The sequence below is a fragment of the Pseudophryne corroboree genome, chromosome 3 (assembly GCF_028390025.1).
Source record: "Pseudophryne corroboree isolate aPseCor3 chromosome 3, aPseCor3.hap2, whole genome shotgun sequence".
NCBI classification, from domain to species: domain Eukaryota; kingdom Metazoa; phylum Chordata; class Amphibia; order Anura; family Myobatrachidae; genus Pseudophryne; species Pseudophryne corroboree.
Window position 1 is genome coordinate 658762912 of NC_086446.1, and position 15154 is coordinate 658778065.

The following is a 15154-nucleotide window of genomic DNA, read 5'->3' on the forward strand; positions in this document are numbered from 1 at the left end:
TTCTGTATTTTATAATATTTGCATACCATAATGAGATATTTTGGGGGTTGGATCCATGTTTAAATGTGAAATGCATTTAAGTGTCATATAAACCTTATACACATAGCCTAAAGGTAATTTTATACAATATTTTAATGATTTTGTGCATGAAACAAAGTTTGTGTACAGTACATTGAACCATCAGAAAGCAAAGGTGTCACTATCTCAGTCATACAAAAAATGTTGGATTTCAGAATATTTTGAATATGGGAAATTCAATCTGTGCTACAATTACTATTTAATCATTAATCCGCCAGTCAAAACTCAACATATTCAACGCCCCTAAAATCACTATCACCACATTTCCTCAATCTCTCAAATCTGCTACCTTGGTGTCGCTTGTTTCCCCTCAGACCCAGTCTCTCACATTCCTGTCACCTTCATCTTTAAAATAATTCCCTACTCTTTCAAATAGTTTGGTGGTATGCCAACACCACCTTCCCGGCGCTATATAGGTTAATAATATAGCATCAAGCCCAGCAGCAAGTGCTTTGAGACTGGTTTAGGGTCTCCAGCAAATCTGGATATAAATTTTAGGATAAAGCACTGCGCTTGGGGTGTATTTTATCCACTATGTAATACAAAGTATGAGCGGCTGCACATTTAATTGAAAGAACTACTGTAGGAGACTTTTGCTTCAGACAAAAATCACAAATACTTTTAATTTAAAACTTATACATACAGACAATCAATAACACTAAATAGTCATATAGAGAAACATCATTCAATGTCCCTGGTGTTCTGTGCGACTTAAAATAAATCATTATAAAGTTCTGATGTTACTTAGAGATGAGCGGGTTCGGTTTCTCTGAATCCGAACCCGCCAGAACTTCATGTTTTTTTTCACGGGTCCGAGCGACTCGGATCTTCCCGCCTTGCTCGGTTAACCCGAGCGCGCCCGAACGTCATCATGACGCTGTCGGATTCTCGCGAGGCTCGGATTCTATCGCGAGACTCGGATTCTATATAAGGAGCCGCGCGTCGCCGCCATTTTCACACGTGCATTGAGATTGATAGGGAGAGGACGTGGCTGGCGTCCTCTCCGTTTAGAATAGATTAGAGAGACACTTGATTTACTAATTTTGGGGAGCATTAGGAGTACTCAGTACAGTGCAGAGTTTTGCTGATAGTGACCACCAGTTTTATTTATAATCCGTTCTCTGCCTGAAAAAAGCGATACACAGCACACAGTGACTCAGTCACATACCATATCTGTGTGCACTGCTCAGGCTCAGGCCAGTGTGCTGCATCATCTATTATCTATATATAATATTATATATATCTGTCTGACTGCTTAGCTCACACAGCTTATAATTGTGGGGGAGACTGGGGAGCACTACTGCAGTGCCAGTTATAGGTTATAGCAGGAGCCAGGAGTACATAATATATTATATAGTGAGTGACCACCAGACACACAGTGCAGTTTATTTAATATATCCGTTCTCTGCCTGAAAAAAGCGATACACACAGTGACTCAGTCAGTCACATACCATATCTGTGTGCACTGCTCAGGCTCAGGCCAGTGTGCTGCATCATCTATATATATTATATATCTGTCTGACTGCTCAGCTCACACAGCTTATAATTGTGGGGGAGACTGGGGAGCACTACTGCAGTGCCAGTTATAGGTTATAGCAGGAGCCAGGAGTACATAATATTATAGTAAAATTAAACAGTGCACACTTTTGCTGCAGGAGTGCCACTGCCAGTGTGACTAGTGACCAGTGACCTGACCACCAGTATATATAATATTAGTAGTATACTATCTCTTTATCAACCAGTCTATATTAGCAGCAGACACAGTACAGTGCGGTAGTTCACGGCTGTGGCTACCTCTGTGTCGGCACTCGGCAGCCCGTCCATAATTGTATATACCACCTAACCGTGGTTTTTTTTTCTTTCTTTATACATACATACTAGTTACGAGTATACTATCTCTTTATCAACCAGTCTATATTAGCAGCAGACACAGTACAGTGCGGTAGTTCACGGCTGTGGCTACCTCTGTGTCGGCACTCGGCAGCCCGTCCATAATTGTATATACCACCTAACCGTGGTTTTTTTTTCTTTCTTTATACATACATACTAGTTATGAGTATACTATCTCTTTATCAACCAGTCTATATATTAGCAGCAGACACAGTACAGTGCGGTAGTTCACGGCTGTGGCTACCTCTGTGTCGGCACTCGGCAGCCCGTCCATAATTGTATATACCACCTAACCGTGGTTTTTTTTTCTTTCTTTATACTTACATACTAGTTACGAGTATACTATCTCTTTATCAACCAGTCTATATATTAGCAGCAGACACAGTACAGTGCGGTAGTTCACGGCTGTGGCTACCTCTGTGTCGGCACTCGGCAGCCCGTCCATAATTGTATATACCACCTAACCGTGGTTTTTTTTTCTTTCTTTATACATACATACTAGTTACGAGTATACTATCTCTTTATCAACCAGTCTATATATTAGCAGCAGACACAGTACAGTGCGGTAGTTCACGGCTGTGGCTACCTCTGTGTCGGCACTCGGCAGCCCGTCCATAATTGTATATACCACCTAACCGTGGTTTTTTTTTCTTTCTTTATACATACATACTAGTTACGAGTATACTATCTCTTTATCAACCAGTCTATATTAGCAGCAGACACAGTACAGTGCGGTAGTTCACGGCTGTGGCTACCTCTGTGTCGGCACTCGGCAGCCCGTCCATAATTGTATATACCACCTAACCGTGGTTTTTTTTTCTTTCTTTATACATACATACTAGTTACGAGTATACTATCTCTTTATCAACCAGTCTATATATTAGCAGCAGACACAGTACAGTGCGGTAGTTCACGGCTGTGGCTACCTCTGTGTCGGCACTCGGCAGCCCGTCCATAATTGTATATACCACCTAACCGTGGTTTTTTTTTCTTTCTTTATACATACATACTAGTTACGAGTATACTATCTCTTTATCAACCAGTCTATATTAGCAGCAGACACAGTACAGTGCGGTAGTTCACGGCTGTGGCTACCTCTGTGTTGGCACTCGGCAGCCCGTCCATAATTGTATATACCACCTAACCGTGGTTTTTTTTTCTTTCTTTATACATACATACTAGTTACGAGTATACTATCTCTTTATCAACCAGTCTATATTAGCAGCAGACACAGTACAGTGCGGTAGTTCACGGCTGTGGCTACCTCTGTGTCGGCACTCGGCAGCCCGTCCATAATTGTATACTAGTATCCAATCCATCCATCTCCATTGTTTACCTGAGGTGCCTTTTAGTTGTGCCTATTAAAATATGGAGAACAAAAATGTTGAGGTTCCAAAATTAGGGAAAGATCAAGATCCACTTCCACCTCGTGCTGAAGCTGCTGCCACTAGTCATGGCCGAGACGATGAAATGCCAGCAACGTCGTCTGCCAAGGCCGATGCCCAATGTCATAGTACAGAGCATGTCAAATCCAAAACACCAAATATCAGTAAAAAAAGGACTCCAAAACCTAAAATAAAATTGTCGGAGTAGAAGCGTAAACTTGCCAATATGCCATTTACGACACGGAGTGGCAAGGAACGGCTGAGGCCCTGGCCTATGTTCATGGCTAGTGGTTCAGCTTCACATGAGGATGGAAGCACTCAGCCTCTCGCTAGAAAAATGAAAAGACTCAAGCTGGCAAAAGCAGCACAGCAAAGAACTGTGCATTCTTCGAAATCCCAAATCCACAAGGAGAGTCCAATTGTGTCGGTTGCGATGCCTGACCTTCCCAACACTGGACGTGAAGAGCATGCGCCTTCCACCATTTGCACGCCCCCTGCAAGTGCTGGAAGGAGCACCCGCAGTCCAGTTCCTGATAGTCAGATTGAAGATGTCAGTGTTGAAGTACACCAGGATGAGGAGGATATGGGTGTTGCTGGCGCTGGGGAGGAAATTGACCAGGAGGATTCTGATGGTGAGGTGGTTTGTTTAAGTCAGGCACCCGGGGAGACACCTGTTGTCCATGGGAGGAATATGGCCGTTGACATGCCAGGTGAAAATACCAAAAAAATCAGCTCTTCGGTGTGGAGGTATTTCACCAGAAATGCGGACAACAGGTGTCAAGCCGTGTGTTCCCTTTGTCAAGCTGTAATAAGTAGGGGTAAGGACGTTAACCACCTCGGAACATCCTCCCTTATACGTCACCTGCAGCGCATTCATAATAAGTCAGTGACAAGTTCAAAAACTTTGGGTGACAGCGGAAGCAGTCCACTGACCAGTAAATCCCTTCCTCTTGTAACCAAGCTCACGCAAACCACCCCACCAACTCCCTCAGTGTCAATTTCCTCCTTCCCCAGGAATGCCAATAGTCCTGCAGGCCATGTCACTGGCAATTCTGACGAGTCCTCTCCTGCCTGGGATTCCTCCGATGCATCCTTGCGTGTAACGCCTACTGCTGCTGGCGCTGCTGTTGTTGCCGCTGGGAGTCGATGGTCATCCCAGAGGGGAAGTCGTAAGCCCACTTGTACTACTTCCAGTAAGCAATTGACTGTTCAACAGTCCTTTGCGAGGAAGATGAAATATCACAGCAGTCATCCTACTGCAAAGCGGATAACTGAGTCCTTGACAACTATGTTGGTGTTAGACGTGCGTCCGGTATCCGCCGTTAGTTCACAGGGAACTAGACAATTTATTGAGGCAGTGTGCCCCCGTTACCAAATACCATCTAGGTTCCACTTCTCTAGGCAGGCGATACCGAGAATGTACACGGACGTCAGAAAAAGACTCACCAGTGTCCTAAAAAATGCAGTTGTACCCAATGTCCACTTAACCACGGACATGTGGACAAGTGGAGCAGGGCAGGGTCAGGACTATATGACTGTGACAGCCCACTGGGTAGATGTATGGACTCCCGCCGCAAGAACAGCAGCGGCGGCACCAGTAGCAGCATCTCGCAAACGCCAATTCTTTCCTAGGCAGGCTACGCTTTGTATCACCGCTTTCCAGAATACGCACACAGCTGAAAACCTCTTACGGCAACTGAGGAAGATCATCGCGGAATGGCTTACCCCAATTGGACTCTCCTGTGGATTTGTGGCATCGGACAACGCCAGCAATATTGTATGTGCATTAAATATGGGCAAATTCCAGCACGTCCCATGTTTTGCACATACCTTGAATTTGGTGGTGCAGAATTTTTTTAAAAACGACAGGGGCGTGCAAGAGATGCTGTCGGTGGCCAGAAAAATTGCGGGACACTTTCGGCGTACAGGCACCACGTACAGAAGACTGGAGCACCACCAAAAACTACTGAACCTGCCCTGCCATCATCTGAAGCAAGAAGTGGTAACGAGGTGGAATTCAACCCTCTATATGCTTCAGAGGTTGGAGGAGCAGCAAAAGGCCATTCAAGCCTATACAATTGAGCACGATATAGTAGGTGGAATGCACCTGTCTCAAGTGCAGTGGAGAATGATTTCAACGTTGTGCAAGGTTCTGATGCCCTTTGAACTTGCCACACATGAAGTCAGTTCAGACACTGCCAGCCTGAGTCAGGTCATTCCCCTCATCAGGCTTTTGCAGAAGAAGCTGGAGGCATTGAAGAAGGAGCTAAAAGGGAGCGATTCCGCTAGGCATGTGGGACTTGTGGATGCAGCCCTTAATTCGCTTAACAAGGATTCACGGGTGGTCAATCTGTTGAAATCAGAGCACTACATTTTGGCCACCGTGCTCGATCCTAGATTTAAAGCCTACCTTGGATCTCTCTTTCCGGCAGACACAGGTCTGCTGGGGTTGAAAGACCTGCTGGTGACAAAATTGTCAAGTCAAGCGGAACGCGACCTGTCAACATCTCCTCCTTCACATTCTCCCGCAACTGGGGGTGCGAGGAAAAGGCTCAGAATTCCGAGCCCACCCGCTGGCGGTGATGCAGGGCAGTCTGGAGCGACTGCTGATGCTGACATCTGGTCCGGACTGAAGGACCTGACAACGATTACGGACATGTCGTCTACTGTCACTGCATATGATTCTCTCAACATTGATAGAATGGTGGAGGATTATATGAGTGACCGCATCCAAGTAGGCACGTCACACAGTCCGTACTTATACTGGCAGGAAAAAGAGGCAATTTGGAGGCCCTTGCACAAACTGGCTTTATTCTACCTAAGTTGCCCTCCCACAAGTGTGTACTCCGAAAGAGTGTTTAGTGCCGCCGCTCACCTTGTCAGCAATCGGCGTACGAGGTTACATCCAGAAAATGTGGAGAAGATGATGTTCATTAAAATGAATTATAATCAATTCCTCCGCGGAGACATTGACCAGCAGCAATTGCCTCCACAAAGTACACAGGGAGCTGAGATGGTGGATTCCAGTGGGGACGAATTGATAATCTGTGAGGAGGGGGATGTACACGGTGATATATCGGAGGGTGAAGATGAGGTGGACATCTTGCCTCTGTAGAGCCAGTTTGTGCAAGGAGAGATTAATTGCTTCTTTTTTGGGGGGGGTCCAAACCAACCCGTCATATCAGTCACAGTCGTGTGGCAGACCCTGTCACTGAAATGATGGGTTGGTTAAAGTGTGCATGTCCTGTTTTGTTTATACAACATAAGGGTGGGTGGGAGGGCCCAAGGACAATTCCATCTTGCACCTCTTTTTTCTTTTCTTTTTCTTTGCATCATGTGCTGATTGGGGAGGGTTTTTTGGAAGGGACATCCTGCGTGACACTGCAGTGCCACTCCTAGATGGGCCCGGTGTTTGTGTCGGCCACTAGGGTCGCTAATCTTACTCACACAGTCAGCTACCTCATTGCGCCTCTTTTTTTCTTTGCGTCATGTGCTGTTTGGGGAGGGTTTTTTGGAAGGGACATCCTGCGTGACACTGCAGTGCCACTCCTAGATGGGCCCGGTGTTTGTGTCGGCCACTAGGGTCGCTAATCTTACTCACACAGCTACCTCATTGCGCCTCTTTTTTTCTTTGCGTCATGTGCTGTTTGGGGAGGGTTTTTTGGAAGGGACATCCTGCGTGACACTGCAGTGCCACTCCTAGATGGGCCCGGTGTTTGTGTCGGCCACTAGGGTCGCTTATCTTACTCACACAGCGACCTCGGTGCAAATTTTAGGACTAAAAATAATATTGTGAGGTGTGAGGTATTCAGAATAGACTGAAAATGAGTGTAAATTATGGTTTTTGAGGTTAATAATACTTTGGGATCAAAATGACCCCCAAATTCTATGATTTAAGCTGTTTTTTAGTGTTTTTTGAAAAAAACACCCGAATCCAAAACACACCCGAATCCGACAAAAAAAAATCGGTGAGGTTTTGCCAAAACGCGTTCGAACCCAAAACACGGCCGCGGAACCGAACCCAAAACCAAAACACAAAACCCGAAAAATTTCAGGCGCTCATCTCTAATGTTACTAATGAAATTGTAATGGGCTGAAAAAATGAATTGGGACTTTCTCAAGACTCAATCCAAGCTCTTATGTGTTCCCTTATCATTTCCCACTATGACTACTGGAATCTCCTACTATCAGGCCTGCCTCTCACCTCTCTATTCCTGCTTCAATCCATCTGATACGCCTCAGCAAAAACTGCTCTTCTCTCTCAGCTCAGCTACACCACTATGCAAATCCCTGCACTACCTTCCCGCATCTTCCAAAATCCCATTCAAAGTGCTCAGATTGATTTACAAAGCCCTTACTAACACACTGGCGTAACTATAGCCCCCGCATACCATGCAGTTGCTTGGGGGCACCAGCTACTGATAGTTTGATGGACAATACTGACTATTCCTTTCACATATAACAGGCGCCAGACATGAGTGGCGGCCCAATCAGAAAGATGTGAGTGTGGAGCTCTCCCATTTGTGTGAGGGGTGAGGATGCCGGGCGGGCAGTGTGGTGTGTGGAGAGAGGCTGAGGGCTGCTGAGCTGCAGCCTGCAGCAGCGGCCCACCCGAGACTCGGGAGTGATTTACCACGCCATACAGACTCAGGGTGGGATGTACTAAGCCTTGAAAAGTGATAATTTCACGGTGATAAAGGACCAGCCAATCAGCTCATAACTGTCATTTTTTAAACCCAGTCTGTGACATGGCAGGTAGGAGCTGATTGGCTGGTCTTTTATCATAGTGAAATTATCACTTCTCTAAGCTTAGTACATCCCGCCCTGTGTCTGTGTAAGCTCCCTTCTGGGAGTGGGTGTGTAAGGTCGGAGTGGACCCCGGGTAAGGGCAGCGTGGTGTGCACTGTGCGGACTGGAGAGAGACTGAGCTGCAAGCCTGTGTAGCGGCCCTGTCTCACTGAAGTGTGAGCATGCATGAAACCCAGAGCATGAAACCTATGGCAATAAACACAGAACCCAGAGCATGAAACACCTGGCAACGGGCATTGTACATAGAGCATGAAACCCCTGGCAATAAGCAGGTAATTTAAACATAATTAGAAGCCTTACTGTGGAGCATAATGTATCATGGGCACTGTGGTGTGTGGCCTAATGTGTCACAGGCATTTCGATGTATGGAATAATGTATGAAGGGCATTATGGTGTGTGGCATAATGTGTCACAGTCATTATGGTATGTGGCATAATGTATCACGAGCATTGCAGTTTGTGGCATTACGGTGTGGCACAAAGTTTCAAGGGCATTATGGTGTGTGATTGTGTAAAAGGCAATGCGGAGTGTGGCATATTGTGTAAAGGGCATTGCGGTGCATGGCATAATGTGTAAAGGGGCATTACTGTGTGGCATAATGTGTAAGAGGCATTATTATAAGGAGAAAAAAGATGAATAATTTAAGGGGCATGAATCAGGATTTTTTATTACCTGTGGTTGCCAATACCTAGGCATGCAGGTTGCAAAACTAGGGTATAAGGTAGTATTTTCCTGCAATGCCAAGCCCCTTGCAGTGAGGTTACACCCCTTTACATTGAGGCCATACCCCCTTCTAGGGATATGCGCCTGCTGCGCTCGGAAATTCTTTACTTTTTACATAGAAACACTATCCCCTTTTTAAATGTCATACCTCTTCTAATAGCTTGATGCTTTCGTAGATATACTGTACCTCAAACCTGCACCTTAACTCTGACAGCTTCCTCTCACTTAAACTGACATGATTTCAGACCTTCGAAATTCCCTAGAATGCCTAATCAGTTTCTATTCAGGCCTTCAAATCTTTAAACACTGTTTGAATATATAACTGTTTACTAGAGCTTACCCTGCTGCCATATTTGTTTACCCTCGATGTGGCTCCAATGAACACCATAAAACACACCCAGTTCTCTTGTTTCAGCTGTGTACTTTTCTCATAAGACTTAGGTAGAATTGATCAACTGTAAAGGAAGATAGTGAGGTGGAGAAATTCCCACTGCACACACTTTCACAAATGTCTTCTTGATATCATTTTCTGCCTGTGTTTTCGGCAGTGATCTCTGGGGATATCATAGTTGTCAGTGTCCATCTGAGGGTGAAAAGTGGAGCTTTTCTGTTACCTCTAATTCTCAGTCCCTATGTGCTTATGTAACTTTAAGCATGGCTGTGTAGCTAGGAGATAGAAAATCTGCTATCTGGCCTAGCCCCTGGTTACACATGCTTTATGTATTGATGTGCACACATTTATGAATTTATAGTACGCCGTATGGTGCATAGGTAAATATTGCCCAAAGTCCACACAGAAAGCACTCTATAAAGTACACATGAACAAAAGACTACTGGACTTTCAGTTGTGTCAATGTCACATATAGAGTAATGATAAAATGAACTATTGAACCACACTCCTGAGGCCTGTACAGCACACAATAAGAATGGCTGGTGGAGAGAAAGGAAATGTATGTAATCAGAAAAGTGGGGCAAGGAGCTGCAGATTAGGGGGTATATGCAATTACCGGCGAATCGCGGCAATTTTTCGGCCGTTTTTTAATTCAACACAATTCGACCGTCGAATTCCGGCAAGTGGGTGCCGGAATTCAACATATTCAATAAAAAACGGATTCGACAGTCCCACTGTCGAAAAACGGCCGATTTGACGGATTTTGATCCGATTTTTTTAAAAACGGTAAAAACGGTAAAAAGCCCGAAAAAATTGCGTGGAGTTCCCCCTCCAAAGCATAACCAGCCTCGGGCTCTACGAGCCGGTCCTGGTTCTAAAAATCCGGGGGGGGGGAAATGACAGGGGATCCCCCATATTTTTAAAACCAGCACCGGGCTCTGAGCCTGGTGCTGGTGCAAAAAATACGGGGGACAAACAGAGTAGGGGTCCCCCGTATTTTTTACACCAGCATCGGGCTCCACTAGCTGGACAGATAATGCCACAGCCGGGGGTCACTTTTATACTGCGGCCGTGGCATTAAATATCCAACTAGTCACCCCTGGCCGGGGTACCCTGGGGGAGTGGGGACCCCTTCAATCAAGGGGTCCCCCCCCCAGCCACCCAAGGGCCAGGGGTGAAGCCCGAGGCTGTCCCCCCCATCCAAGGGCTGTGGATGGGGGGCTGATAGCCTTGAGAAAATTTAAAGAATATTGTTTTTTCCAGTAGTACTACAAGTCCCAGCAAGCCTCCCCCGCAAGCTGGTACTTGGAGAACCACAAGTACCAGCATGCGGGAGAAAAACGGGCCCGCTGGTACCTGTAGTTCTACTGAAAAAAAAATACCCAAATAAAAACAGGACACGCACACCTTGAAAGTACAACTTTATTACATACATGTCGACACACACACATACTTACCTATGTTGACACGACGTTCGGTCCACTTGTCCAAGTAGAATCCACGGTGTACCTGTGAATAAAATGATACTCACCTCAATCCAGTGTCCGGATCTTTTAAAATAATCCTCGTACTTGGCAAAACAACAAAACGAACACCCGGACCAAACGGACTGAAAGGGGTCCCATGTTTACACATGGGACCCCTTACCCCGAATGCAGAGACCCCCCCCGTGACTGCTGTCACAGACAGGTCTCTTAAGCCAATCAGGAAGCGCTACTTCGTGGCACTCTCCTGATTGGCTGGATGCGCGTCTGCTGGCAGACAGCGTATCGCACAGCTCCCTCCATTAGTGTCAATGGTGGGAACTTTGCGGTCAGCGGTGGGGTTACTCGTGGTCAGCCGCTGACCGCGGGTGACCTCACCGTTGACCGCAAAGTTCCCACCATTGAATATAATGGAGAGGCTTTGCAATGCGCTGTCTGACAGCTCAGACGCGCATAGCCAATCAGCAGAGTGCCAGGACGTTGCGCTCGCTGATTGGCTGAAGAGACCTTTCTGTGACAGCAGTCACAGGGGGGTGTCTGCATTCGGGGAAAGGGGTCCCATGTGTAAACATGGGACCCCTTTCAGTCCGTTTGGTCCGGGTGTTCGTTTTTTTTTTTTTGCCAAGTACGTGGATTATAATCTGGACACTGGATCAGGTGAGTATAATTTTATTCACAGGTACATGTGGATTCTACTTGGACAAGTGGACAGAGGTCGGCGTGTGAACATAGGTAAGTATGTGTGTGTCGACATGTGTGAAATAAAGTTTTACTCTCACGGTGTGCGTGTCCTGTTTTTATTTGGGTATTTTTTCCCCAGTAGAACTACAGGTACCAGCGGCCCCGTTTTTCTCCCGCATGCTGGTACTTGTGGTTCTCCAAGTACCAGCTTGCGGGGGAGGCTTGCTGGGACTTGTAGTACTACTGGAAAAAACAATATTCTTACAATTTTATCAAGGCTATCAGCCCCCCATCCGCCGCCCTTGGATTGGGGGACAGCCTCGGGCTTTACCCCTGGCCCTTGGGTGGCTGGGGGGGGGATCCCCTGTCATTTCCCCCCCCCCGGATTTTTAGAACCAGGACCGGCTCGAAGAGCCTGAGGCTGGTTATGCTTAGGAGGGGGGACGCCACGCAATTTTTTTCTGATTTTTACCATTCCATTTAAAAAAAAAAAATATTAAAAAATATATATTTTTAAAAATATATAAATAATACTTGTGCCTCCAAAATAGACAAACCAAGTACCTAATCCCTTCTAATATAAATAGATATGCTATGACCAATAAAAAAAACACCAAAAAAAACATGTTTTTAAATTTTTTTATTAGATTCCGCCACCAAAGTGTGGCGGATTGAAAATGACGAATTTACTGTCTAAAAGCACTGTTGTCGAATTTCCAAACTTCAATTGAATATACTTTTGGCGAATTGCCGCATTTGTACCATTGCAGAAAATCCAGAAATGTCGAATTTGACAAATGTCGAATTTCAAAAAGTCAAATTTGGAGAGTCCGTTTTTTTGACGGAAAGTACTGAATTGGATTGTCGATTTTTTTTTTTTGGCGAAAATGTCCCGTTTTTCGACATTTTCGGGAATTCGACCGCAATTGCATATACCCCTAGGTCTTTTACCAAGCCCTGTTTTTAACAAGTATCCACACAGAGCAGATACAGGGTCCCAGGTGATAGACTCCAAACAGGCATTGACAGTGCCTTAGTACATGTTATTAAAAAAAATATATGAGAAGATGGATGTTTTTATAATATAACTATTGTCATAACTCATTCCCATTTGCTAGGAAACTGCTACCTGGTACATTGGTTGAAGTAGGTCTGTCAGCTCTCCAATGCCTCACACATTTATTATTTATTTATTTATTTATTAACAGTTTCTTATATACCGCAGCATATTCCATTGCGTTTTACAATTAGAACAACAGTAATAGAACAAAACTGGATAAAAACAGACCGATTTAGGGGAGAGTGGTATCCCGCAGCATAACTATTATTAATTAATTGTATTATAAGGGTCATTCTGAGTTAATCGCTCACTGCCATTTTTCGCAGCGCAGCGATCAGGTCACTACTGCGCATGTGTATGCACCACAATGCGCAGGCGCGTCGTATAGGTACAAAGCGGATCATTGCTGGGCGATGGATTTAATGAAGAATCCGTTCGCACAGCGGATTCCAAGGAGATTGACAGGAAGAAGGTGTTTGTGGGTGTCAACTGACTGTTTTCTGGGAGTGTTTGGGAAAACGCAGGCGTGTCCAATCGTTTGCAGGGCGGGTGTCTGACTTCAATTCCGGCACCAAAAAGACTGAAGTGATCGCAAGGGCTGAGTAAGTCCAGAGCTACTCAGAAACTGCACACAATGTTTTTACAGAGCTCAGCTGCAAAGCCGTTCGCACACTTGCAAAGCGAAAATACACTCCCCAGTGAGGGGCAACTATGCGTTTGCACGGCTGCAAAAAATAGCTAGCGAGCGATCAACTTGGAATGAGGGCCTAAGTTTTTAATTAAATATGTTGAGTCCACATCTATTATACTTTAGAATGTAAGCTCTCACGAGCAGGGCCCTCTTCCCTCATGTGCTTATCCTTTCTTACTTTAATAATGTTCAACTGCATCAACTCCAGCAGTCTTCTGCCACCTGATACTTATTCCAGTGTCATCTGCTGATGTAACTATGTTTATTTACCCTGTACTTGTCCTATACTGTCATCAACTGTAAGTTTCTGTTTTCCTGTTTGATTATTCATGTACTCTGTAATTGGGCGCTGCGGAACCCTTGTGGCGCCATATAAATAAAGGATAATAATAATTATACTAAACCGGTGCTACTCTCTGATCCAAAGAATAGACTTGAACAAGACAGGTGGTAAGGATCAGTTTAACTGGGTGCACTCCATCCCATACATATAGAAAATGTGTACAATTTCCTTTGTTTTAATTTCATGGAATACCAATACTTACGTGGGATATATAACCTTTATTTCTTGTCCCACATGAAGTATTACTATGACCTATACATGAGGTCATAAAAAGCGAAATATATAAAAACAGTTGGAAAGTAGAAAAATATAATGAAAAGAAAAATGACAGAAAGAATTTCTGTCCATGTGAAAAACAATAAAAAGTATGAAAATCAACGTTGTGTGCCGTCTATTTTTTTTTATAATTATATCTCTGTTATAATTTTAGGATTAGATCCACCTCTTTATTACTTAGAAAATGTCATTAAGATACATATATTAGTGCACTCGTAAAATGTGCTTCTGTATTATTAATAAAACCCTGTCACAATATTTGTCAAGATGATTTCAATATTATTGTAATATCCAATAAATAATTAACCTTGTGTGTAATAATTAGATCATTCACATCTGGTGGATGGTTTTAATCTCCCTCAGACTGTGCAGCTATTTTATTAAGTTACCCAAATGCTAACTGATAATACACAAGCTTCTATTTGTACACTGCAAAGACTGGTGTAGTTGATACAAATGTTACTCTCAACAAGTGATACACAATGTTTCAAAATAAGCTTGATTTATATAACTATGTTGCACTCGTGAAATATGCTTCTATACCATTAATAAAATCCTATTACAGTGTTTGTCATGGTAATTTCAATATTAGTACAATATGTAATAATTAATAGCCTTGTGTGTGGTGATTAAATCACTCACGTCTGAGAGATGGTTTTGATCACCCTCAGACTGCAGGTATTCTGTTAAATTACCCAGTGGAGCACGCAGGGGGGTTTCCGAGTACCTGGAAACCCCCCTTGATGAGCCAACATGTACATTTTTGAGACGGAGACAGCAGTCTCCGTCTCAGTAAAAGCCGCGATCGCGTACGCGACCGCGATGCGGGAGCTGCTGCAGCAGAGAGCTACGTAGCTCTCTGTAGAGTGTCCCGGGGGAGCTGCTGGCTGCGCATGCTCAGCCATAGCAGCTCCCTCCGTCCAGACAGTGCCAACAGTCTGCTTCCGCCTCCCAGCCCCTGATGGACGTTACAGTACTGCGCAGTATATTTAAATAAGTAGTGTATACAGAGGCGTCGGAATGGGGGGGGCAAGGGGGCAGCTCGCTCCCCCCAAAGATGAAAGAGGCGCCTGCCGCCGCCGATACGAGCGGCAGCGCTACACGCCGCTCCATTCCTGTACAGTACGCGGCTGAGATAGGCGCCGCACGCGGACCGCGATTCACTGACTGTCACTGTCATTGACAGTGACAGCCAGTGCTGCTGCTACCCTCCTCTCGTGTAGCGCTCTGATGATCACGCATATGTAATGAGCGGCGGAGCGTCATGACGTCAAGCCGCTCATTACATATGCACAAGCTGTGCTGGGGCTGTCCCGAACGTCGCAGCGGGGATACAGAGACTA

The 15154-nt window shown here is 45.0% G+C and overlaps 1 long non-coding RNA gene across 1 annotated transcript in view; it reads left to right on the plus strand.

Moving 5' to 3' along the window:
- The first annotated feature begins 15097 nt into the window (after window positions 1-15097).
- LOC135058132 (uncharacterized) overlaps window positions 15098-15154 on the plus strand; it is an 8177-nt gene continuing 8120 nt past the window's right edge. The window contains exon 1 of the long non-coding RNA XR_010244626.1: window positions 15098-15154. This exon is cut by the window's right edge and continues 83 nt beyond it. This is a non-coding gene — a long non-coding RNA (uncharacterized LOC135058132).